Source organism: Schistocerca serialis, chromosome 2, assembly GCF_023864345.2.
Source record: "Schistocerca serialis cubense isolate TAMUIC-IGC-003099 chromosome 2, iqSchSeri2.2, whole genome shotgun sequence".
NCBI lineage: Eukaryota > Metazoa > Arthropoda > Insecta > Orthoptera > Acrididae > Schistocerca > Schistocerca serialis.
Genome location: NC_064639.1, coordinates 713,484,416 through 713,512,396, shown reverse-complemented (window position 1 = coordinate 713,512,396; position 27,981 = coordinate 713,484,416). Strand labels below are relative to the sequence as shown.

At 42.2% G+C, this 27,981-nt stretch overlaps 1 long non-coding RNA gene across 4 annotated transcripts; it reads left to right on the top strand.

Moving 5' to 3' along the window:
• On the top strand, positions 1-27,981 carry LOC126457897 (uncharacterized). 4 transcript variants are annotated; one of them, XR_007585551.1, is made up of 4 exons: positions 1-169; positions 309-442; positions 26,368-26,482; positions 27,135-27,981. It is a non-coding gene; the product is annotated as an uncharacterized LOC126457897 (long non-coding RNA). The 4 variants fall into 4 exon arrangements; XR_007585550.1 differs by lacking the exon at positions 26,368-26,482; XR_007585548.1 differs by lacking the exons at positions 26,368-26,482; positions 27,135-27,981 and adding an exon at positions 13,149-14,905.

The following is a 27,981-nucleotide window of genomic DNA, read 5'->3' as shown; positions in this document are numbered from 1 at the left end:
GACGCGTGCGTACGTCACTATGACGTAGAGCTCTCCTCACTTAGCGTGAAATGAATGACGCCCAATAATATATTCTGCGTTTCATTGTGCATTCAGAGATGTTCTTCTGGCGACTTCCACAAGAGTATAAAACACAGATTGTGGTTTAAATAATGAAACGGTGCACCGGGTACGTATTTTTTTTTTCATGCTTTGCAGTAGGCATTTTCAGAATTTCTCATTTTCAAGCAAAAATATTAACGTAATTATTTTGTTTGTTGTGCATGTCTTCCACCGTATAGTCGTCTTTTTGAGGTTACATTTTGCAGACAAAAAGCCTTATAACGACGAAACGATGGTTACAGTGGGAGGCAGGCAGCCCAACGCACAAATACTAATGTGAATATTTCATCATTATAATGAGAAGTTCTCGAAATGCGTCGAGCGAAGCATGAAAAACGATGTAAGTGGTGCAGTGTTTCATTATTTAAAGAATAAATGAGAGTCGCAGGCTTTCCAAAAGCATTGATTATGATGAATGAAATTGAGTCAAAAGTTCCTGCTTCCCACTTGTGGGTGGCACTTATTGGAGAACGAGTGATAGAAGACATTAGTAATTATTCCTGACGCCTCATTCCTCATCAACATCCTGTTTTCTCTCACAAATTTTGATTATATGCTTGCGATGAAAAAATTTGTTCAGTTTACCTCATTTATTTTGGTAACACAAATTTTGTTGCTGGTTGGCAATACATTGCAATTGACTTGTACCAATGTTAATACACAATAAGTTAGTTAATAACCAAACATTACAAATGCGGGTAAATATCTGATTTGAAGAAAAATTACCGTTGGTTTAGTTGGTATGGAGTGGCCACAATGTGTCCATTGGTCAAGAATCTGGTATACAGCCTAATTTCACTGATATATGTGTAACAGCATAGTATGTTAATTTCCACCCATGCCACTTGCGCTCTAAAGTGAGACAACTTAATGTGCTCATGTCATTTGTAGTAACGATTATAATATGTGACCTCCAATTATCAGTTCTTGTGACTGGATTCTTGTATGGAAGAGAAAAATTTATCCATTTTGAAACTGATTTGAAATTTAAAGGGCAGTGGGACCCTTTTTACTTTCAATACCCAGGTATCTTGTGGGAGCACAAATAGCATGCGCAGATCGCGAAACTGTTTGTTGTTCTCTGCATGACGTTACCATAGGAGCACAGAGATCCACCATGTGTTGAGAGGTGTAACAGGGTAGTGTTGCTGTCATTTTTTGGTTTAGTTTCCGTTGTTTTTGTGTTGTAAAGCATCATCTTAGAATGCCTGGCTGTTGGAATGGGAAGACTATCGCACAGTAGAAAGGCCAATAGTATGGATGTAACTTAGTATTCATTCCCAAATGACATTCAGCTGCAGAAAATCGGGAGTACAAAGTGCCAACAAAAAGTCCATTTCAGTGTTCCATCAACTGTATGTTTGGTACATTTCACACCTAATGGTTATGTTTGTGACGCAAGCAGAACTACTTGTTCCCCCCCCCCCCCCCCCCCCCCCCCCCCCAAAGTCAGTGGGCTATTAACTATAGTATCATTATTGTGTGGATAATCTAAGTGTTGCAGTTTGCGTTGGCAATGCCGAGTGTCTATTGCGTTAACATTTCCTGTCACATGTCTTCCCTCTTTGAAACGGAAGTCTAAGTTATTACATTCACACCGCCACCTACCTATGCGAACTGTCTTCTTCGTTTGTCACTTATACTTGCCCATTGCAAGTTGCAGCTGTGCCGAAAGCTCCATGAGGCATATTTGTAAACAATATTGGTGCCATTATTTTCACAGGTATAATGAGTGTTTGCTCAATAATTTTCAAAACTGGCAGTTTACATATCGTATAAGGCACTTGCGAGGTACCTGTGCCAGGGTGCTGTGCACCCCTTGCACTCACTGGTAAAGATGGCCCTGTCAATGTGTTAGGAAAACTGCCATATTTGCAGTCCATGCTACTTGCCATTTATCCCAGAGATCTCCAACTCCATGTTGATAACTTGACCCCTGGTGTAACCAGTGGTACCTCTCCCCCAAACATGCAAAAACCCAAGCAACAGTTATATGGAAAACTGCCCAACATTCTATACCAGAGACCCTTATCTGACAATCCCAAATGTGAAAGCCACCTGACTAAAATACTAAAATATCTTGTATTAACACTGATCAAAAACTAACCTTGAATCCTCACTCACTGTTGTTGTTGTTGTTGTTGTTGTGGTCTTCAGTCCAGAGACTGGTTTGATGCAGTTCTCCATGCTACTCTATCCTGTGCAAGCTTCTTTGTCTCAGTCACTAACCATTCAAAAGAAAGCCGACAATAGACTAAAACTACTAACTGACCAAACATGAGGATTAAATCCCATGGCCATTGTCTATATATAAACACCCATAATATAGTATGGACTTATGTTCAGATCAACCTCTTCTCAGAATTCAATGTTGATGACAAATTGGTAAATTTAATCAAACTATTCCTCACAAACACTAAATATTAATTGAAGTTTCTTGGTGAAATTGTGGAACCATTTCATATAGGAACAAGAGTCAAGCAGGAAAGATGAACTTTACTGTATGCTGTCCAACTGAAAACAACTGCCCCCTGATGGTCAAATTCAGGGTACAGATGTGCCAGAAGGCAAAAATGTGCACCCATGTTAGAATATGAGCAGAAGTAGGATGATGAATGAAGCATTGGAAATTTGTCAATAAAAAGCCCATTGATGAAGGCAATGCACTGATAAATTCACTGACATTGAAAAAGTTATGAAAATGGTTTATGGTCAGTGATAAGATGAAACTGGTTATCATACAAGAAAAATGTGAAACTTATGAAAACAAAAGGTAGTGCCCAAAGCTTTCTTTTGATCTGTGAATAATGTTGTTGAGCTAAAGTTAGTGATTTTGACACAAACAACATTGGCCTGTCTGTACCATCCCGTAACTTGGTGCTGTATGGAGATGCAACTGCTGCCAACAAGAATGCCAACTAGGGCTGGTATGTCACAAGGCAGATAGCTGATTTGTGAACAGCCAGGTGGCACTCTTGTGACCACTGCAAGGGGAATCCCTTTTATGGAGATGGTTTAGAATGTGGGCTATGGAGGCTTTATGGCATAGTAATCCACTTTTCCTGGAAATACTTGAAGAAACCTTTATGGATTTAGGGACAAATGTGTTCGCAATGATCTCTGCATATTTTTTGGTGGGTCAAAGACCCTCTTCACTGAGCATATAACCTAAATAAGTGACTTTTGGTTTGAAAAAATACACATTCGGTGGGGGGGGGGGGGGGGGGGGGGGAATTGGACAGAGATTGTACAAATGTTTTGTCATCAATATTATTCACAATATGGAATCCCTGCAATAATCAGTTTGACATGTCTGCGCACACAAGATTACTAAAATTGGACAGAGATTGTACAAATGTTTTGTCATCAATATTATTCACAATATGGAATCCCTGCAATAATCAGTTTGACATGTCTGCGCACACAAGATTACTAAAATTTGGTTTTAAGTAGAAGTTGAAATTAATCACTGGAAAGATAACTGTTATAATTATGTGGAACCATTGTTGATGGTGGATGTATTTTTGTTAGTGGCCAAATTGACTTCTAGAAAAATGCAATAAAATTTAGAAATACCATAATCAGTTTTGCGGGGCCGGTATTTGTTACTTACATGTGGGATGGAATCATAGCGTGGAGACTGTGGCCAGATCATGTGAGGTTCCACGCTTGCATTCATGTTCGGAAAATGCTTCGTGATGACTGCTAGTTAATCTCAGGGATGCTGTAGCAAGTTGCAAATGAATAAATGGCAGAATACTAATTGTAGTCAGTCATTGCATCTCCACACCATGATCTAAGCTTGTACTGGTCATTGACTGTAACAATAAAACATTAAAATATTTCATGTATCTTATATCTATTAGCAGAACTATTAAAATGAGGATCGATGAGACTTAACTAATTTACATTAATTTAATTGCAAATACTTTCATTTCACAAAATTAATTGACATAAGTTATTTAGATTTGAAGTTATTTGATAGATAAATGCACATTTTTATGCTTTCCACCTTTTTTGTGCTGTTAAATTTAGATAAAATTATGTGGGTCTGTTGAAGTAATGCTTAAAGTTCAAGAAATGTTTGGAAGATGCTATTGGGCAAATTGTGGTATTAATATAGTGCAAATAGCGTATCCAGAACAAAATCTTAATTAGTCTCATCAGGAGGCAGCGGAGAAAATGCCTCCACTAGACTGACTTTAGAAAATAGGTTTCCTACTGAAAGCTTAGAAAAAAGTGAATCTGGATGAGACAATGCTTGAGCATTAATTATTTGCTTAAAGTCTCTACATGACCAAAGAGAGCCCTTAAGTTTGCTAACAATAGCTAATGGCAAAGCCCACTGATTGCAGGACACAGAGGACAATTCTTGTCACTGTTCTAGTCAGCCTACTCCTGTCCTAACTTCCTCCTTAATGGCCAACGGAATTGAGCATGCTTTGCAAAATATTGGACTTGCTGCAAACTTTGAGACATGTGGGTCCGAAAGTCTCCTCATTATTCAAACCTGGTTTATACAGTAGTGCAAAAGTGCATACAAAGTGTATCAATTGCTTCTCAGGATACCAACAAACTGATGGAGTGCATTTCACGATGTAAAGAAAATCCAAAGGTGAAATATGTTTTGATGCAGAAAATGTTCTTGACCAATGGATCTACAACAAACAAAAATGTCAAAGTTCATGATTATAAGCGACTGTCAGTTGCACATGATTTAAGTCTAGCTTTGGTTAATGTGTGAGACTCATGCGCCAGTATCGAAAAGAAAAGTTACTGGAACATCTTATACTGTTGCATGTAACAAAATTTTACGTAGTGCTAGCACATGATAACTGCCTGAAATATTATTAATTTGAATCAAGTGGGGCCAGTGCCTGGTGCCCACCATGCTACAGCCTACTTCTACAATGTGTCCTCCATACGAACACATTCCCATATAGGATGCAAAGAAAAACAGCCTGTGCAATTAGGAAACAAAGTGTAGTACCACAAACAATGCTTGGTACTATCCCAGATTCATGGAGAATGAGCCATTTAGCCACCACTGGATGCAGTTTGTTAACTATTTTAAAGTACATTTTAGAAACCTGCTGCATTACATAACCACGGCATTGAGCCACATGTGAAATGACAAATTTTCTGTGTATGATTCACCACACACATACATGAATTGGCATGAACTATTCAACCACTGCATACTTGCATTTCAGGATGCATAACTTACAGTGTATGACTTTGAGTGCTGTAAGAATGCTACCACATGCAACTAGTTGGGAAAGTGGTCAGATAATAAAGATAATATGTTAGACGATAGTAATGCTGAAAGATCAGACAACTGCCAACTTTTGAACCAAATAATATAACTGTGGATAAGTAGACAGCATGAAGATCTATTAGCAATCCACACATTTGATATCACTTGCCTGAAAGAGCAGTGTGGGGCACTTCTGATATACTTTCCAGTTTTCCTGATAGTTGTTCAGTGGCTGAAATGCCTAATGAATGGCAGAACCTGTGATTGCTTTTGCACAGAACTAGTTAATTGCTTGAAAAATTTTTGATACTTGTTTAGCTGTTGCTGCCAAAGCTCGAGAAATTTTCTACCGTGGTCGGGCTTGATGAAACAAAATAGGGACCACCTCATCACCATTATTGTAACCCTCTCTTTATGGTCAATATGATTTGCTGACTACATCAAATTTTCTGTAACAACAGAGTAAAGTTGTCTATTAGTTCATGAAACCAGATAATAGCAGCTATTGATGAAAATTAATATAAGCAATAGTTCTTGAGATATATATATATATATATATATATATGCGCACAAATATTGAAATTCTAGTACTTGGCAAGATTCAGCTTAAACTTGGTGGTGATGTAAACCACATGCTCATCACTTGAATTACTCTACAACACAAGTCTACATTGGTCCAGGTAAACAACAATGGCAGTTATAGTTCACTTGTAGAGACAAAGACAGATAACAGAAGCTGGAGAGTGAGCCAGCTGCTGGATGTCCTTATGATTGACTGCTAAGGAAGTTCACCCTTCACTGTCATCTATGGGTAGTATCTCTGGCTAGTAATTAAAAATTGCCTGAGTCCTGATTTAGACACAGCCACTGCTTAAATTCTGAATAAAAATATTTGACAATGGTGGCTGAAGACTTCCTCTATCGCAAGTCACTCTTGTTCTGCCAATGGCCTTGCCAAAATGCGTGAAGGAGCAGACAAGGGTTCAGGGCATCCTCTAGCTTTTGGGATGGGAAACTACCCTTAAAAGGAACAGGGATCATAAATGATTAATGGCATAAGAATGCAGAAGGCAATCCAAACCACTACATTAAAGACAGAATATGTTTCCACAACACATGTGCCCTGTAGTTGAAAATGTTATTGCTATTCATTCTTAAATATTAGATGTATTTTATCAAGTTGGTGCATTTACAACTGCATTTGAAACAAAGAAAAGAAGAGCAGAAACATTAAAAATATGCTTTATAAGTTCATGACTGATTAAGGTTTCTGTAAACTAACTGCACTTGGAAGTACACCAGTGACATGTATTGCAGCTATCACAATCATTGTTAGTCTCTGGGCCTCCATATTAATCTCTAATTATCAATAAATTTTTATGTCTATAAAGGGAGAGCACCCGTAGGAACATGTAACTTTTTATATAGAGGTTTGCAACATGCCTTTGTAGAGTGGTGCAACATGATGAGAATAGCCATTTTCTGTAATGTACAAATTTCCATTAAAAACTATTATTCCCCAGAAACTATTCTATAAGTTGCAAGTTACTGGAAGTAAACAAGTTGTGGCATCGTTAAGTCACATCGACTACACAAATTACAATCTTTGGAACATTAACTGCTCTGACGAGCCGCCATATTTAATTCAGTCTGCCTTTGTACTTCATGCAGTGTTCATGTCTTTATAGGAAACTTGGGAACTGTTTATTATGATCCGTATCCAGAATCCCACCCAGACAAAAAAAGTTCTACGTCTTCCGCGACTCCCGCACCGGTCATATAGAATCAACAGGTTTCAGGTACAATGCCATGGCTACATCACCGAACATTCTTTATGAGTATTTGGAGGCCTAGCTCTTACAACCAGGCCAGCACAACCCTCCGCCATCGGTTACTTCGCAGCTAACGGACAATGATCTACGATCTTCGACAATGATAATCTCTACTTTAGCAACTCCACAACGACCGAGTTTATGCAGTTACCTGAAACAATGGACTCAGGTTTTGTTTTGCCAGATTACGCACAACAGCAAGTGAAAAGTGAAGTGGATGATCGACTAAATAGTGTGCGAACGATCGTTCATACGAAGCTCAAAGGGACCGAAATTCGCACACGTGCTTTGATCCTCTCCATGCCACGATGTTGGTTACAGTAGTGCCATGTGCAACACCGCCATTTGTGCAAAATACACACGCAGTCTTCTATTACCAAGCTATGCCGGCCTCACCTTCCTCACAAATCAGTAACAGACATTTTTATGCATCCAGTTTGCCAGAACAAACCACCGGATCAGCAACCCAATTTCGCGACCATGTGGGTATGAGTGCCCTCAAGATAGCCTCTTCACCCAGCAACATTGTACTACGACAGTGTGACCACCCACAGGTTTCACCAGTGTTTTATGGTCCTTCCACGAAGGGTGCGTGGCCAGAGTGTGCGGAATACTCTTGTTGTTGCCACTTTAATCTCCAGCCGCCCCCTCCCCCCCCCCCTGTTCCCCAACTACAGGGGCCTCGAATCCAACCATACAATCGCTTGCCCTTTCCACAGTACCGTCTGCGTCTGCTGCCAGCCTTCCGCGTCATTTCTGAGTTGGACAATGTCAGTGCTATTCCTACAATTTCCGGTCCAGTTTACGGGCCCTCATTATGCACCACTCGCCCGTTTGCTTCCATGATACCAACCGTGCCTGCCGCGTCGTGTTTTCGGGCGTCTTCAGAGACATTACAACCAGCTGCTGTTCTGAATGTGTGTGCTAGTAACATTTCCACTCCAGTGATGCCAGATCCCAGCATGAACTCTTGTGCAGCGGGACCGCAGGCTTCCAAGACATGCTGAAGTCACCTTCATCTCCACCTCCAGGCCGCATACCCAAGCCATCTCCCCTATACGAGGACAATCCAGTTTCATGGTTCGCACTGGTGGAGCACCTCTTCGAGCTGCATTAAGTGACTGATGGAAACTCCAAGTTCCTATGTTTGGTCACATACCTTCACAACCACTCGGATTTAATTTGTGATCTCCTACTTTCGCCTCCACCGCCACTGAAGCATGAGTTCACCAAGAAAACGATATTGGACTGACTTGCCTGCTCGTCACAGGAATTGATAATCAGGATTCTCTATGAGGAGCACCTGGGGGACCGCACTGCGTCACAACTATGGCGCTGCCTCAGGTTACTCGTGAGTGAACACACTATGTCAGATGTCACTCTGTGGACGGTATGGGCTGTCAAGTTACCTACCGACCTACAGATACACCTACTGCTGCACTCTTTAGAGTCTATCGGTTCTCGCCTATGCACCCCAGATCAACTGTATGCGCTCCTGCACCAGAAACACGCAGCTCGTCCCTCATCACTGTGTGACACTACACCTCCTGTTTACTGGCCGTTTGCAGGCAGGGGCAGGGCCCGTTCTGCTTCCACGCCTTCTATGCCACCAGGCAGTACTTGTCTGCTCTCTCCTCTTTCCGAGCACTCAAGACTTGCCCACACTCCATACTTCCCGGTTTATGTCCCAGAACAGATCAACGAGGACAAGCCTCCCCCACTATCACAGTCACCACCACTGCCACATCCAGCTCGTCCGTACTGGTGGTGCCACAAGATTTTTGGGGCTGAGGCCAAGAAGTGCAGGTTACCTTGCCAACACCCAAATGCTGACCGCAGGAACTAAGTGACACCGAGTCCTGCCGGGAACTCCACAGGCTTTCCCTAACATTGCACTTCGTCCCCTTGGCCGAGCGGTCATTTATACGTGACAGACATTTTATTGCAGTTTGTCTACGTAATTGACACTGGCGCTCACATGTCTGTCATACCTCGGTTGTTGACTCCTACTGACTTTTCACCAACGAAGTGTCTCCTACGAGCTGTCAACACATCAACATTACAGATTGTCAGTTCTGTGAAAGTGATGGTGCATCTATCCCATTCTCTGCATTTCCTGTGGACCTTATACATCGCCGACATCGATGAACCAATTCTCGGTATGGATGTTTTGTCCCATTACAAGCTCTCCCTGAACGTAGTCCAGTGTTCAGTGTTACACCACCTGTCTAACACTCAGATATCATGCTCTGGCACTCATACTCCTCGTTCCGTTTCCGCCGTAATATGGGATTTAGGTCACGAGTCTTCTGACCTTGCGGGCAAGATTGTGACCTGCGTCACCAACCTATTTTCAGAATACGACTCAGCGATGCACCCCCGCCAGGAGAACGACGAGCTGAAACAACGCATTGCTCACACTTACAACGAGCTCGCTGTGGCCTTCACCTCTCTATTGAAACTGCAATCCGAGTTCCTTCACCAGATCGAACTTCATCGCCAAGTGTCAGTTCGAACACTCATCAGGTTAGTTCAAAAACATCCATTACATGTGACGATTCACTTTCAGTCACCTTTGCACCGCCCAAGCGCCCACTGGGTGCAGTGCTTCTTGTTTCAAACAGTGTCCCTAATAACAATCACTCACACAACATGACCATGCCTACTATGCAGGCAGCCACCCTGCTTGTTGATAAACATTCCCCCCTCTCCCGCGTGCCAACCAAGCAACCTGGCGGCCATCGCTGCCCCTCGCGATGACGCTGGCGCTTCTCGCCAGTGCCGGTTACCCAAATCAAAGTTAACAAAAGACAGTCGCTGCACTCCCCACTCTGCTCTGTGCTGCGCGCACAGCCACCCTCTACAAACAAGCGCACAACACGTTCGTGTAATAGGCATGTGACTTTCGTGCTGCCTTTTCCCACTCACACTAACGGCTATGCCTCATTGCACCCCATCGTCCCAAAACTCCACATCAGGACATTACTCAGCCTCGTGTGCAGTTCTCAGTCTCTTCAGTCACTGACAGAACAACACACAAGATAATTCACTGCCGACCCTCGTATTAGACACAAGTTTAGACGTCTCAACCCCATTAAGTTGCGCGTGGCCCGGCAGCAAATTAACGAACTTCTGGAGGCAGGCATTCTACTGCCATCAGACAGCAATTGGTCTTCACCAATTCACTTTGTCACCAAACATGACAGTTCTTTTCGAATGTGTGGTGATTACAGGCGTTTAAATGCTCGCACTGTCATGGACAATTACCCCGTGCTAAACTTAAACGATTTCACTCATATGTTATTGGGCGCCACAATCTTCATTGTGATTGACTGCAAATGTGCTTATCAGCAGATTCCTGTAGCGCCGGAAGGCATTCCAAAGAGTGCGATCATCATGCCACTCAGTTTGTTCCAGTACAACTTCACGCCATTCGGTTTAAAGAATGCAGTGCAAATGTGGCAATGTTTCATTGACTCAGTCTTACGACAATTCGAGTTCTGCTTTGCATACCTGGATGTCATACTCATTTTCAGCAAATCGACTGAAGACCACAAAGATCATTTATCCCAGGTCTTCCAGACTTTGGCATCCAATGGTGTCGAGGTTAACAAAGAAAAATTTCAATTGCATCAGTCTTCTGTGACATTTCTGGGTTACTTTGTCTCCACAGATGGAACACAGCCTCCCAAATCCTGTGTGCAGGCTATCACGTCATTGCCACCCCCAGCTATGTACAAAGAACTCAGACGTTTCCTAGGTACTTAGGTAATTACTACCGCCATCATCTACCTTCTGCCGCCGCCGTGCAGGCCCTGCTGATGGACTCACTCTCTGGCAAACAAACTTCGGGCGTTAAACCAATCCGTAGGATTGAACCATGCTAGAAGCTTTCAGGGCTCTTAAAACAGCGTTAGCTCATGCAGTCATACTCGCCCACCCTGATCCGTCTGCCGATTTTTTCATCGCTACGGATGCCAGCGACATCGCAGTTGGGGCAGTGTTACAACAGAGCAAAGGTGACACACTTTCATAACTTCACTTCTTGTCCAAAAAAACTGTTTAGAGCACAGAAGAAATATTCTGCTTTTGATAGAGAGCTTCTGGTGGTGTACAAGGCCATCAAACAATTCCGCACTGACATTGAGGGCCATCCATTCTTCATTCTTACTGATCACAAACCCATGGCTGACGCCTTCTGCAACCCGCCAGAGGAAACCCCACTCCCTCCTCCCCCCCTTCCCCTGACGTTTCCGCCACTTCGACATGGTCTCTCAATTTACTATGGATGTGCGCTACGTCAAAGGCACAGAGAACATCCCCACTGATTTCCTCTCGCGGATCAATGCCGTTTCACCTATCGTTGATTTATCTGACCTCGCCACGCTTTGGATGAGGACACTTGGGTTCTGCTCATGGACCCGCACTCTTCACAAGGGTAAGTTCCCTGGCATTTTGGATGAAGTGTGGTGCGATTCTTGTACAGGCATTCCATGGCCTTTGCTCCCCAAACTACGCTGACAGGTTTTCGACGGCTTGCATAATCTTGCCCACCCCAGCATCTGAGCCACCACTTGCCTCATCACCGAGCGTTTTGTGTGTAAAGATGTGAAATGAGACTATCAAACATGGGCACGCAGCTGCATTTCCTGTCAACGAAACAAAATAGGACATCATACCTCTCCACCACTCGGAAAGTTTGACATCCCTAAGGGATGTTTCCATCATGTACATATCGACCTTATCAGTCCCCTGCCTTCGTCGGAGGGCCACAGGTATATCCTGTCCACAATAGACCAAATGTCTCGTTGGGTGGAAGCCCAACATCACAGCAGAAACTGTGGCCAAAGGATTCGTTTCATCTTGGATCACTAGGTTCGGTTGTCCATGCACCATCACAACCCACCAGAGCCACCAGTTCGAATCTGCACTTTTTACGATTCTCTGTAATCTTTGCAGTATTAAAAAGATCCATACGACAGCCTACCACCTGCAATGGACGATGGCACCGCAGCCTTAAAACTGCACTCAGGGGCCATTATTGTCTCTGGTCCGAGACACTTCCTTGGGTGTTGCTGTGCCTACATTCTACATTTAAACCAGATTTACATGGGACGATTTCCAAATTCGTTTTCGGCGAAAACCCAGTTTTACCTGGGGAACTAATTCTCCCCCAAGATCCCGGGGATTCCCCCTCCTTCCCAGACTTAATCGGAAGGATGCGTGCACACTTTAGAAACACCCGGCTAGACCCACCTGTCAGCCATTCCCCACTTGACACTTAGTGCCAATCGCACTCAGCTCTTGCTCAAATGTCAGGCTCGCTGAAAACTCTGTCAGACAACCCTTACAACCCCCTTATCTCAGTCCCTTCGAAGTACTCCAGAGGGGTGAGATGATGTTCGACATTATGATAAAAGATCACCTGCAAACTGTTTCTCTACACAGGCTTAAGCCTGCCTTCGTAGACTCCGACACCCCTCTGGCATCCCAGTCGGACTGCGCGAGCACATGTTCTTTTGATGAACCCGCTAACAAGTCCGTTCAACCTACGGTTGGGTTTTCTCCATCCAACGATTCACCACTGCAGTTCGCAGTTTCCTCAGGCATGTCATCACCATCCCCATTCACAGATTTTGAAGACATTTCAGGTACTAGAGAAGTGGATGCCCCGTCCTTCATTTTGTGCTGCAATGTACCACCTGACCGCATCGACGATGTGTCGATTATGATGTGCTTGTACTGCTCACCGACAGCACAGACCCGACCCTCACTGAGGAACTCAACATCAAGATAGTGCACAGGTTGTCCCTCCCACAAGAGTGCGACCCATCATGTGTTCGAGCTTTCATTTCTTCGGACGGCTCAGTCTACATTTGAGGAAGGCATGCTCACACGCCACCTCCTTTCCCATACCGCTACTCCCGAGATGGCTGACACATCATTCCCCCCCGCAGGTTTTCGGATGAAGAGATGGACAGGCAGCTGCCCTCCGCACCTTCGCACGCCGACCGGATGGAGATGGAGCTTCTGGTCGGGCGCCTGCCACCTCTCACCACTCACACCAACGCTGACACCCACACGGCCCCTCCTCAGGTCTCATAGGCCATACTCCGTACTGAGGGGTGGGGAGGGGGGGGGGGGGGGGAAAACTGTGTGGTGTCGATAGGTCACATCGACCACGCAAATTACAATCTTTGGAATATTAACTGTTCTGACGAGCTGCCATGTTTAATTCAGTCTGCCTTTGTACTTCATGCAGTGTTCATGTGTATCGGTCTTTATGGTAAAATATATGTGTATATAGAAAACCAGAGAACTGTTTATTATGTATATTATGACCCGTATCCAGAATCCCATACAGTGTTTAGGACAACATGTTTCAAAATTTTCAGTTAACAGTTCTAGAAATTTGTTGGTAGATTCATTTGCACCTGCAGTCGTTATTATTTTACCCCATTTTATTAAAATCAGTTTATTATCAACTTGTTTAGCTTTGATTCATTAATTGGTCTTATAATTTTTCTACAGTCTGTGGAAGTTTTAGTTGCTTTACTGTTAAGAGTTTGTCTGAGCCAGTGTTCCTCATAATCTGAAATGCCTAGCTTGATTGTGTTGAATTCTGTTTTGCTCAGAAGAAATTACAAATTATGTTACCTAGAAATCCTTCTTGTCTTGTGGGTTTGTCATTTACGCAAAAGTTAAGGGATCTTAATGTATTTAGGAAGTGCTCAACCTTTCTGTTCTTAAACCTAATGTCTATATTGATATCACCAAATATTAGTACTCTGTAGTTTTTGTATTTGAGTAGGAAGAGTATCAGTTTCTCCAGAAGTTCTGCAAACAGGTCTTCATTGTGTTGTGGTGGCAGTATACTGAAACTCTTATAATTTCCTGCTTTGGCAACATTATGGCTGCAGCTTCAAATTTTGTTTATATGCACAGTCCACTTACATCTATAACTTCATAGATTAGGTTCACACATATACAGATACACCACCATGTTTAATACTTGTTCTACAGTAGCTGGTTGCCAATTCATACCCAAATGGTACACTTAATTTAAGTTCATCATTGCTAAGCCAGTGTTCATTTATTGAAATAACAGTACAGTTTGAATTTTCCAGCCAATACTGAAGTTCACTAAGTTTATTGTATGTATGTGTAACAAAATTGTATTGTTATTATGATGCTGTTTGTCAACATCAGTTGCTCTTTGTTTATGGTGAAATTTTACCCCACTTTGACATGTCTCCTGTGCCTGAATAAAATGACTTAGATTATGTCTGTTACGAGATAAATAAACCACAGTTCACAATACTATTAAATGAAAGCATATTTAATTTGTAACTCCAGTTTTTGTTAGGAAAACAATACAATTTATACTTTGCTTATAAATTAATCAAATGTAATTTGCATTCTTATTTTACATATATTATCGGGTTTCATGCTTCTAAATTGTTTATTTCATAAGCTACCTATAAGGAAATAATGTTCCTAAATTACACTTCTGACTGTTTATCTCTGCATATTAATTTTCTGTTGTAATTTTGTAAATTTGAATCTTAAACAATTCTATTGATTGTTCCAAATGTATAAATAGACTTGCAGCAACATTGTAATTATACTGGTTGTAGCCAATTTTCAAAGACTCAGGACGTAATCAGTTTGTAATGCCAGTTGTTTCCTGCTGTAATAAAAGAATTCATTGCAACTCCCGAGATTTCATTGATGATTTCCACATTGTAGCAAGATTGCTACAATTTCTTACAGCTACATATTACGGACAACAGGACATCATCGGCAAATCAGATACGAAGATCTAAAACGGTGGATCCAAACCTGGGGGTAATTATCCCCTAAGGGGTAAAATGAAATTTTCTGAGGGGTAAAAACTAAATGATTTGATTCTGTTTCAGTCACAGAACTAAATTATTTTCAAAAGATCATTACTATTACCACAATTTACTAAGACTCAGATACTGATTATACAAGTTATCAATAATTACTTTTTCTAGTTGCATTAATGCAGTGGAGGTTATAGTCCACTCACAACAGACATATTTTGTGCTTTGTCCCTACATCACTGATGATAAAAGTGACACACGTATGTAACAAATGTTAAATAACTCAAGAAAATGTCTTCTCCAAGTTGTAGATAATACCTGCAGTATTCCAGAAATTGGTTCAAAACTCACTTGAAAACAGATAAATTAATTAATTCACAGCAATAACTACATAAGGGGTACTGTGATGCTGTGCACAGTATAATAATAATAATAATAATAATAATAATAATAATAATAATAATATGAATATGAATACTGTTAGTGACTGTAGTCAGATACAAAGCATTAACAGCCTGAAGTCTTTCAGTTTTTGCCACTTCAGAAAAAAGGAGTGCAGCAATCAATTGATTTAAGAATAGTGTAGTGTACACATTTTAAATGGGGTTTCTGTGTGCAGGTCAAGCAAGTGCCACAATGGAGAGGAGTAATGCAGGGGAAGTATGTTTTGTAAAAAGTGGCTACACTCATTTAGGATAGTTAGCTTTTTTATCTGAAAAGGAGTTATGGGTAGTACTTGTGCAATTTCATCCTTAATAGTTCCAGTCTAAATTTTCAGTACAAGCATATCATTTTCTCTGCCTGGTGGAGGAACCTTTTTATTATTAATTTTTGGTGAGACTACTCAATGAGATTTAAAAGTGAATATTACCATTTAGCAGTTTTAGATATTTATATTTACTCACATTCCCAGAAGTAATGTTACACATGGAAGCAGGCCTTCAAAAATGCGACGAGAATGGTGCTGTAAGCTGGTGTACTTCACAAATATAATGTTACTGATTGTCACCTTTAAAGTAGGACTGATACAAATTCATGCACATTTACATTTATTTACATAGCCTGAGACATTTCTGTATCTTGTTTTCTAATCCTGCACATGAACACTCCATGCCTTCCTCCCCTAACCCAACCCCTGGCCCATTTTTATCCTCTGGCAGAGGGAAAGAAACAAACGTGTAGTAAACAGCTTATCCAGTGCCACTTAATTCAGCAATGTCACATTGTAAGGTCACAGTTTAAGCTCAAAACACAGTCAGGCAGTAATATGCCATTTATGGAACTTTATATATAAGTACCAAAACTATTTTACCGTGTATACTGCCCAAGGGGTATTTAGTGAAAAATCCAGGTTGTAATTAATGATAATATTATGAAACAGATTGATTGCTACTCACAATGTAGATGAGATCTTGAGTTGCACTAGTGTCATTTCCAAACACCATGATCTTCTCTGTAGTCTCTGACAACTGTAAGACATTCATGTACATGATAACAGAAGTGTACATAACAACCTACCTTCTAATACAATTCCTTTTTAATTTCTTTGCATCAGATACCAGCATAACTTTATAATTATAATAAAGTGATTTGAATTCTACTACCTGTTTTCTATTTCTTACGGTGTTAACCACTTTTTTATTTCTGGATTTATTTTATTTATTTACTTATCCATCCATAGACAATAAATACTGTATGGATGTTGTCCAAAAGCACATGTAAATTTATGGGAAACAATTTCTGGAAAAAGAACGTACAAAATCTACATTAAGTAGCGCAAAGAATAATACATACAAAATTGTACAAAAAAATGTTCAAAGAATATTGCATGGTTATACAACGCACAGTAATACAACTTTTTATACATGTATACTAACAGTATTGAAACTGCATAGTCTATTTACCCTAAGGCTTTACTTTTGTCTTCTGTCACGACTTCTGCACCACTTGTTAGCAGCAGACACAGTGGCTGCACCAAAGACTGAGATGGTGTGGAGTTTTACAATTATTTATTGAACTTTCTTTACAATTTCTCCCTTGTCATCACTGTCCAGCCCTGCAGATCCCTCCGCCTGGCTGCTGCTGTGTAGAGTCTCCAGCAATGCGTGCAATGCGTGCTGCTGATTGCACTTGGGAGTCTCAGGCCACCAGTGCTCTGATGAAGCCAGGATGCCCTTTGGTTGAGATGAACTCGTCGCCTTGAGGTCATCTGCCGACGCCTGCTGCACCGGCAGCTGGGAAGCCATCAGTCGCGATGTCTGCGAGGTTCCGCCATGGACGGACCATGCGCCTTGGGGCTGGGTTGCAGTGAAGTCCGGGCGTCAGTCCCCGGCGGCGCCTGTGACCAAGACCGCGCTGCGGCCAGTCCTGCTAGAAGTTCTCGCTGTAGTTAGTCAGCCATGGTGCCGACCGAACTTGGGCCGACCTCCAGAGCTGAAGTTGACATCTGGCGGTGAACAGATGACTCATGCGAGCTGGAACAGACGTCTGGAATTGTCACCTACGAAGATTGAACATTCGAACACGGACCATGTCCGTCCTCAGATCCGAACTGCTTCCTAATGGCTTCTATCTGTTGCTGCCTTCGCTCCACTATTTATGTCTGGCAGGAGGATGTTTTTACCCGTGGTGGTAGCTTTTTGTTATTACTCCCGCAGTTTATTGTAGCGTAACTTAGCGTTCTGGCCTCACTTCCTCTTACTCAGCACTCTCCAGGCTTTGCTTGGCGCTCGGTCTGTGTGCGTCCTTGCGTCAGCCTGCTGGTAGACTGCTGCTGTCAGCAAGGCTATCTTTGCCTGCCTACTTCGCAACGCCTCAGTCGCCGGTGTGCCTCTGTTTTGCCATTCTCCACTGCGTGAAGCAATGCTTACTACATATGGCCGCAACACTGCCTCCTCCTAAAAATTAAATTTGTCCCTGAATTTACCCTATACGTTAACTCTAGTTCTATCCTATATTCTACTTCTTTCCTATATACATCCAGGTTGCCCTGACTCATGCTCTACTGGTAATCCATTCGACAGGAATCTTATGGAGTGGTCTTGCATTAACATGCTGAATCCTCCGTTTTAGTAAGACATATACCATACCGATAAATACAATCAACATGGTAATAGTATTGGTTGAAATACCAATGGTCACTATGCTATGTTTCTGCCTAGTATCGTACTCGTCCACATGCCTTAATAATTGCTGCATTGAAATTTGACCTTTCTCCAAATCTACTAGTTTATCTATCATTAGCAATAGTGTAGCATCTAAGGTGTTGTTAATATGCGTCAAATTTTCTCCTGAAGCAATGCTGAATGACTCATCTGGCCAGTACAATGTCAGATGAGTATCTGTAACCTTGGTGACTGCCGTGACTGTTGCTGGTAAGCTGAAACGATCCCCTACTATTTCACAATTTGTCCCGTTGATTAGCAAACCACTGTCCCGTAATTCCATCTTCGTGGTTGCTGTCCAATTCCCATTGTCATAACACTTGGCTGATATCCTCTCCATAGCGAATACTGAATACAACCAATGCCTCCCAACTTGCTGAAAATGTGGCGTAGGCTTCACTATTATTCTCCAACACTCCGAAGCTTCTGCTTCTGCCCTGAATAACTGGATCTCACACGACCCCTTGCCCGTGAAAACAACCCGTGATGGACAAATGGAAACTGACTCCGTTAGACATCTACTCAACTCTAAACTCGACATAGTAGCATGAGTATCCCTCTCCTTAGAAATTAATAAAACCTGCTGTGTCCTGAACTGTACACCCTTCCCCATGCGCTCCCATCTGACTGGATAAGGATGCACTGTATAACAGTGATACTGTCTCCCCACACTAGTTATTGGAAATCTGATATCTATATACATCTTAACTAGATCCATTGTTACCTTAATCCTATACATATGATAAAAAAGTGACATACTCGCTTCAATTATCAGCACTACGTGCTTCACCCTCTCTGGAAACTCTCCCTCTGCCTGCTTCAGACTCTGTCTGAATTTTCCTGGTGACATCAACGTCACACTCACCTGCCCGTGCAATGCGTGATGTACTGCCTCTTGCAATTCATCCATCCTCACTCGTGCATCACCAATGCTGTTAACCAGTTCCCGCAGGAATTTAGCCATTTCCAGCTTCCTTTCCACTATATCCAATCGCATTTGTACCTATTCCAGATCCGTATTCAATAATTTCTGTGTTTATTCTATATATGCTCGTAGCCCTGTAGCCATCCCACACACCACTCGTGTCACATTCAACAACTCTGTACCTAATCTACGTATCTCTATTGTGTGTATATCCACTAACTCCCTATGCTTTCCTCCCTGTCATGAATAACTGTTAAAGAATTCTTCAAACCCTCAATATCGTCTCTATCCGCTGTTCCAAAAATTGTTTTCAGCAACTTCTCACCTGCATTCAACCAACCCCTCTTTACTCTCTTTCTCCTCCCTGGAATCATGCTCATGACTTGGCACAGTTGTTCCCTTATTTCCTTACATGACCTATCCAAAGCCTCGTACTCTTCTTGCACATCCCGTAATATTCCGTTCTTAGATGCAACCGTTTCCACACTCGATATCACCTCCTGTAGCTGCCGCATCTTGTCCCTTACCTGCAGGATGTTGAGTGCCAGCCGAAGTGTCCACTCGTGACTCGTGAGGACCACATCCGGTTGTTTCCCGAACAACACCCCACTTCGCAACGGCATATCCTGTACCTGGCCAGCTTGTGTCAGCTGCCAGAGGACTACGCCCCATACTATCCACTTGTACCCCATCCTGCATCACCTACAGAATGGAGAGAGAAGGAAAAAACTCCCATCACTACCCCTTTATACCAATAAAATAACCCTAGTCCGTGCACAAAAATAATACACACATGATAATTACTGCTAACTACACATCTCTTGAATGCAACTTATACTTAATACCAGGTTTACTCTCTGCTTCTAGCGCTTCTTTTCGCTTTCTGCCAGAAGGAGAAGTACATATACACTGGTCTACTGCCCCCTGGAACAGCTTAACTCTACTAAAGTGAACCACCATTGTCTTGGTAGGCAATTGTAATTTTACATTGACAGGTGATGTCATTTCCACTACCTGGTACGGTCCCTGGAACTTGTTTGTGAACTTCTTGGTTCTCTCTTTTGAAACGTACGGATTAGCTAGCAGCACCCATTGGCCTACTTTGTACTGTGGCAACTTCCTCGTACCTCCCATCTGTTCTTGTAGTTCCAATGCTTTCGTGTTAGCTCGACTAACTCTCTGCCATACTTCCTTAATGGTTTTCGCAAATTGCCTTACATGCTCGCCCTCCGCTCCCAGCCTTGGACGAAGCATGTCAAAAGGTGATGGCATCTTCCGCCCATACACCAATTCATACGGCGACAATACTGTCGACGTATGTACCTTGCTATTATATGCACTGGTTACGAACTGCAAGTACACATCCCAGTCGGTGTGTTGACTATTTACATAGTGACTCAACATCTTAGCGATCGTGCGATGCACTCTCTCCGTTCGTCCGTTTGCTTGCGGATGGAATGGACTAGTCTGTAGTTTCTTTACCTTCAGTAACTTACACAGTTGCTTCATACCTTGATACAAGATCAAGGACTGAGGTATCCCATACCTGAATAACAAATTATTAACTAAAGCTTGTGCCACGGTACTTGCTTTCTGATCTGGTAATGCGAGCATGACTAAATACCTAGAAAAGTTGTCAATCACTGTTAACACATACTTATTCCCTGCAGCACTCCTATTAAATGGGCCTAATACATCAATTCGGATTTGTTGGAAAGATCTGTCTGCCTCTGGTAATCTTTGAAGCTGAATCTTTTGATGGCTCAAGTCCGCACGCTGTGTGCATGGCACGCAATTCCTGACGTACTCGTCCACGTCTTGACGTCGTGTCCTCCACCAAAACTTCTCCACTATCTGCCTATCTGTAGCTCTTTTCCCACCATGCCCTGGAAGAAAATGGTCATGCGCCTGTTGCAAAACTTCAGATCTTAACGCTGCTGGTACGACGACACGCGGGCCACATTTTGGTGACTTGCAAAGTAACCCGTCCTGTACTAGGAACTGCGGTTGCTTTCTGAACAATTGGCAATCGCTATCCATGGCTTGTGCCCTTTTCTACTCATCTTAAGTCACCCCTGTTACTTGTAGTACTGCCACTTTCCTGCTCAATGCATTAGCATTGGCATGTTTCACACCTGGCTTGCGTGTTACCACATAATCGAACTCACTGAGTTTCAGCGCCCACCTCACTAGCCTACTCGCTGGGTCTTTCAGACCTAATAACCATTTCAGAGCTGAATGATCCGTCACAACCTTAAACCTTCTACCATACAGATAACATCGAAAGTACGAAATCCCGTATATTACCACTAACAATTCCTTCTCCGTCGTGGAGTAATTTTGTTCCGCCTTGTGAAGTTGACGAGACACTAACGCAATCAGATGTTCTTTGCCATCAATTTCTTGCCCAAGTACAACCCCAAGAGTGCGATTAAATGTGTCACATTGTAGTATAAACTCCTTCCAAAAGTCTGGAAACTTCAAAACTGGATCTGATGTCAGTATCCGTTTCAACTCTTGAAATGCTTTCTCGCACTCTGACATCCACTGGAAGGTAACACCTTTTCTTAGCTACTTAGTAAGTGGCCTCGCTATTTGTGTGAACCCCTATACCAATTTTCGATAATAGCTCGTAAGACCAATATACAATTGCAGTTGTTTAACCGTTTGCGGAACTGGAAAATCTCTTACTGCAGAAGTGAGATGAGGATCTGTCCGTACCCCGTCCTGACTGATAACATGTCCGAGATAATTTACTTGTGCTTGCGCAAAATGGCATTTGTCCAAACTTAATGTTAGCCGTGCTGCCTCTAATCTTTTAAATACCCCCTCTAACCGTTCCACATGCTGCTCTATATCTCTTGAAAAAACTATAATGCCATCCAGATACACCATGCATTTTTTCGATTTCAACCCATGGAGGACTCCATCCAACAACATCTGAAATGCTGCTGGAGCGTTTTTTTACTCCAAACGGCATTCTTTTATGCTCGAAGTGACCACAATGCATCGTAAATGCTGTTTTTGGCCTGTCCTCCAGACATACTTCAATCTGGTGATAACCGCTTCGCAAATCCATAGTGGAGAAAAATTTACACTGTTCTAGGTTGTCTAACGTTTCTGTGATATTCAGAATCGGATATACGTCTGCCACTGTCTGTTCATTCAGATGTCTGTAATCACAACAAAAGCGAAAGTTTTTCGACCCGCTCGGTGTCTTCTTTGGAACTAGGACCATGTTACTAGACCAAGGACTGTTACTGTGCTGGATTATCCCATCTTCCAGTTGTTGCTCTATTAATTGCTCTGCTACTAGTCGTAATTGTTTCGGTAGAGTGTATGGCTTATGATACACCGGAGCATGATTCCCTGTTGGAATATGATGCTGTGTTGTCGATGTGGCAGGTAACATACCCTGTGCTTCAAACAATGCTTTATACTTTAGTAATAATTCTTCCATACCCGAATGATCATTTCCTCTCAAATGATTTACCTTGTCATGAAATGCAGATGTGCTGATGATTTGCTTTACATCATAGCCTAGCCTTGAACTATCAATGTGCTCTTCATCCATTAACTCTACTGTGGCTATTACTAATCCCTTCGGCAGATCGACATCATCTCGCCCGAAGTTCTCTAAATTCACTGGAACCATAAGCTGCCCGTTTATGTCCGTTACCCATGATACACTTCTATGAATAAAGCAATGCTTTTCGTCTAAAACCACATTACTCGGTAGTGGCTCTACCAAGAATAACCCCTGCTGTGGCACATCGACAACCACCAGTACCCAGATCAACTTCCTGTACCTGTTCGTACTTTGTCGCACGAATCACCTTTAATGCACTTGTACGCATTTTAGTTGGTATCACCTTAGCTATCAGAGCACCTTGCGACTCTGAAACATTTGCAATGGCTGTACCCATTGAGAACAAGTTCCCATCGAGTTCCAGCGTATGTTGTGAAAGGTCAATTTTGGCGTGATGTTTAATCAGAAAGTCCAACCCAAGTATCGCTGAAAATCCCTGTCCCACAGTTGACAACACCTCCATTTGCTCCCACACCCACATGTTCCCTATCTTAAACTTGAGCTGTGCTGTTCCTAGTGCATCTAATTTTTTATCACCTACTGCATGCAATCTATATCTCGGAGATTCCAATCCTTTCTTGCCCATAAGGTCCACAATGACAACAGATACATGTGCTCCAGTATCCAATAAAACTCTTTGCCACTTATCTTTTATCCAAACCATCAAACTACAATCCACCTCTTCGTGCACTCTCTGAGTACCTCTTTTTACTGGGAATGCCTCCTGATGGCAGGAACACTCCCTTTTTCATTTAACAGTTTTTTACTTGCTGTATCATTAACCCGTTTTTTGGCTTTACACTGCCATGCTTTATGCCCTATTTTCTGACAATTGAAACACTGCAGACATTGTCCCATAAAATGACCTTGCTTCCCACAATGGTAACACTCTTTGGAAGACGAAAAAATTTTCTTGTCATTGCGACTTGTAGTGGCGCTATCCACTTCCTGCAAATGTTTAGCTACGTGCAATGTTGCTGCTAAGTCACTTGGATTTTCTATCTGTATCTGGCATGAAAAATCTGGCATAACTCCTCGCAAATATGTGTCTAAAGCTCTATTCTCTGCATATTTCAATAGAACTTCATTTGCACTTGCATCTTGCATTAACTCATAAGTGTGTGCATTCGTTCTCCTAATTCTGTCTGAAAATTCTTCTACCGTTTCATCCGTTTTTTGCATCATCCTCCCCAGTTTTTCTCTAAAAAATCTGGCACTGTTTTGTTTCCTAAACCTTTGCAATAATCCCTCACCAACTCTGTGAACATAGTAGCATCTTTTAACTTTCGTGGTATGCCACATAAGTCTTTGCATCACCTACTAACCGTAACCTCGCCATATGCAAACACATTTCATCCGACAAGCCACACAGTCTAGCCGTACTATGTATGTCACCAATGAAAACATTCACATCCTCTGATGTTTTACCCCAGAAGGAAGGTACCAAATTAGCCGCTGAACAATCTGCCACACCAGAAAAGACAGTACCCTTGCATTCTGCATTATTGCTTCCCGAGCCTGATTATGTTGCTCCATCCTCTGCATGTGCAGCTTTTGCAACTTACTTTCTTCAATCAGTTTGTTAACTTGTTCTGTCAATGCGACTATGGCGTCACTTGTCCTGGTTGCACGTGTCTCTGGCATTTTCCGTGTGGTATACCTCACCTCGCAAAAATGAAATTGTATTACCCAGAAGCAAGTTAATTCGTAGCACGTCTAATGGCAAGCCATATAGACTTACCATATTGCCCCGTTACATGACCATACAAGCCACACACATCACAAGTGCTTGGTACAAATTTATCGCAAGGAGTGATGTGACCTGTTAATCCACACACTACCCATTTAGATGGTACTAAGTTAACATGACTATCATTCCCACAAAACTGCGATAAGTCTACAGGGCTGCTAGGCCTTTCAAATGACACTCTCACATCCCTTAACGTTACCCTCGACACGTCTACCTACACAGAAAACATAGAGAGAAGGCAGTTGCTGGACTCACCCTATTCGGTGTTTCTCGGTTGCCCGCATGGTACTAGTCAAAGCCGTGGCGTGGGTGCGCCTGACACCACTTGTTAGCAGCAGACACAGTGGCTGCGCCAAAGACTGAGACGGCATGGAGTTTTACAATTATTTATTGAACTTTCTTTACAATTTCTCCCTCATCGTTGCTGCCCAGCCCTGTGGATCCCTCCGCCTGGCTGCTGCTGTGTAGATTCTCCAACAATCCGTGCAACGCGTGCTGCTGATTGCACTTGGGAGTCTCAGGCCACCAGTGCTCTGATGAAGCCAGGATGCCCTGTGGTTGAGATGAACTCGTCGCCTTGAGGTCATCTGCCGACGCCTGCTGCACCGGCAGCTGGGAAGCCGTCAGTCGCGATGTCTGCGAGGTTCCGCCATGGACGGACCATGCGCCTTGGGGCCGGGTTGCAGTGAAGTCCGGGCGTCAGTCCCCGGCGGCGCCTGTGACCAAGACCGCGCTGCGGCCAGTCCTGCTAGAAGTTCTCGCTGTAGTTAGTCAGCCATGGTGCCGACCAAACTCAGGCCGACCTCCAGAGCTGAAGCTGACATCTGGCGGCGAACAGATGACTCCTGCAAGCTGGAACAGACTTCTGGAATCGTCACCTATGAAGATTGAACATTCGAACACGGACCACGTCTGTCCTCAGATCTGAACTGCTTCCTAATGGCTTCTGTTTGTTGCTGCCTGCGCTCCACTATTGAATGTTTTTTACCCTCAGTGGTAGCTTTTTGTTATTACTCCCGCAGTATTGCAGCGTAACTTAGCTTGCTGGCCTCACTTCCCCTTACTCAGCACTCTCCAGGTGCTCTCCGGTGCCCGGTCTGTGTGCGTCCTTGCGTCAGCCTGCTGGTAGACTGCTGCTGTCAGCAAAGCTATCTGTGCCTGCCTACTTCGCAATGCCTCGGTCACCGGCGTGCCTCTGTTTTGCCATTCTCCACTGCGTGAAGCAACGCTTACTACATGTGGCCGCAACACTTCCATGAACAGGAAGCCCTTATATTCACTACAATAATTCAGTAAAGATTTTCCCACACTCACCAGTTGTCCATCAGATATACAAAATTAACAGAAACTTTAGGCGATTACAGACAGTGTTTTCAGTTTTTCCTTAATACAAGGGCTATCCACAAAGTACATTACGTTTTGGAATTAAAAATAAATAAAGTATTGGAAATTTTTTTATTATATACAGATGAAAGCCACACTTAATACTACTTTTCTACATAGTTGGCATATAAATTAAGGCACTTATCGTAGCGATGGACGAGCGTGGAAATTCCTTCATCGAAAAATTTGGCCGCCTGCGCCTTCAACCACGTGGTTACCTCTTCTTGAAGCTGTGCGTCGTCATCAAAACGCTGCATAGCCAACCACTTCTTCATTGCTGGGAATAAGTGGAAGTCGCTCGGTGCCAGGTCAGGACTGTACGGCGGATGAGGAAAGAACTCCCACTTAAAAGATTCGAGAACTTTACGAGTGGCATTTGCCGTGTGGGCCCGGGCGTTGTCGTGAATCAGCAAGATCTTTGAGCCCAACTTTCCCCTGCGCTTGTTTTGTATTGCTCTTCTGAGGTTGTGCAGAGTTTGGCAATACCTTTGAGAGTTTATTGTAGTGCCTCTTTCCAGGAAATCCACAAAAATCACACCTTTTCTGTCCCAAAAGAAGAGGTAACCACGTGGTTGAAGGCGCAGGCAGCCGAATTTTATGACGAAGGAATTTCCAAGCTCGTCCATCGCTACGGTAAGTGCCTTAATTTAAATGGCAACTATGTAGAAAACTAGTATTTAAGTGTGGCTTTCATCAGTATATAATAAAAAAAATTTCCAATGCTTTATTTATTTTTAATTCCAAAACGTAATGTACTTTGTGGATAGCCCTCGTATAAACATTATGAGAATTATTTATTGGCCTAAATAGTCATTTGCCGAATAAAAACGTGGTTCAAGTAGAAATTCTTTAAATTCTACTTTAAATCTGTTTTCATCTTCTAACTTTCTGATGTTGGTTGCCAGTATGTTGTGGAGTTTTGTACCAATATGGCTCCTAGCGTTTCTGGTTTGTCTAAGAGAATTTAATGCTTAAGTGTCAAAAACTTTAGCAAGATCTAAGATGACTCCTACAACATTTTTGTTATTTTCTATGTGTCTAATTATTTCATCTGAGTAAATAATTATTGGTGTTTAGGCATGTCTAACTGCGCAAAAGCTGTGTTGATTACCATTTAATAGCCTGTAGCCATTAAGTATTTTATAAGCTGTTGTTTCATTTAATCTCTCTCATACTTTGGATGATGCTGAGAGGAGAGGCATAGGTCAGTAGTTTTCAACATTATGGTTGTTATCAATTTTGAGTAACGCTCTTATTTTTAAATTTTTTATTTCTGATTTTACAGAACACTCTCTGAAGAGCCATTTAAGCTTCAGATACACACATAAAATATTGAGAAACATTCCAACATTGCAATTTGATACTAGTTACTATGTGAATTATACAGCAGTTGATAAGAAAGTTTGGGTTAGAAGCCAAATAGAAAGCTCATCACTACATCAGATTCAAGCATACTTTATATCCAGGCTGTGTGAATGTAGGAATATTTTTTGTTAACATTGGAGTCACTAGTTAGCTAAATTATTTAATGACTACCATCATTCACTAGAATTTATATTTGCCTCATATTCTCTCTGGCATTGTATGCGTTATTTCATCAAAGTTTGCAGAATAACAGCAGTAATGTAAAATACTTGCAATAGTGTTTGTTATTAAAGAGTAATTATGCAGGCCCTTATTAAAAATGTAAACACATACTGATTTTCTACTCTATGTCACTACTGTTAAATGAAAGCGTATTTAATTTATAATTCAAATTTTTGTTAGGAAACTGTTGAAACTTATATTTTGCTTATAAATTAATCGAATGTAATTCACCTTGTTAATTTCCACATATTGTCATGTTTCATGCTTCTAAATTGCCCATTTAATAAACTGCCTATGTATGTTCACCAGGAAATAATGTACCTGAAGTATGCTGTCCACAGTTTATTTCTGTGTATTAATTTTCTATTGTAATTTTGTAAATTTGCATCTTGGACAATACCATTGGTTGTTACTAAAATTATAAATGGATGTGGAAGAGCACTATCAGTATACAGATTGTAGCCAGTTTTCAGAGACGCAAGATGTAGTCAATTTGTAATGCCTATTGTTCATTGCTTCACACCACCTATGCCATAATAAAAGAA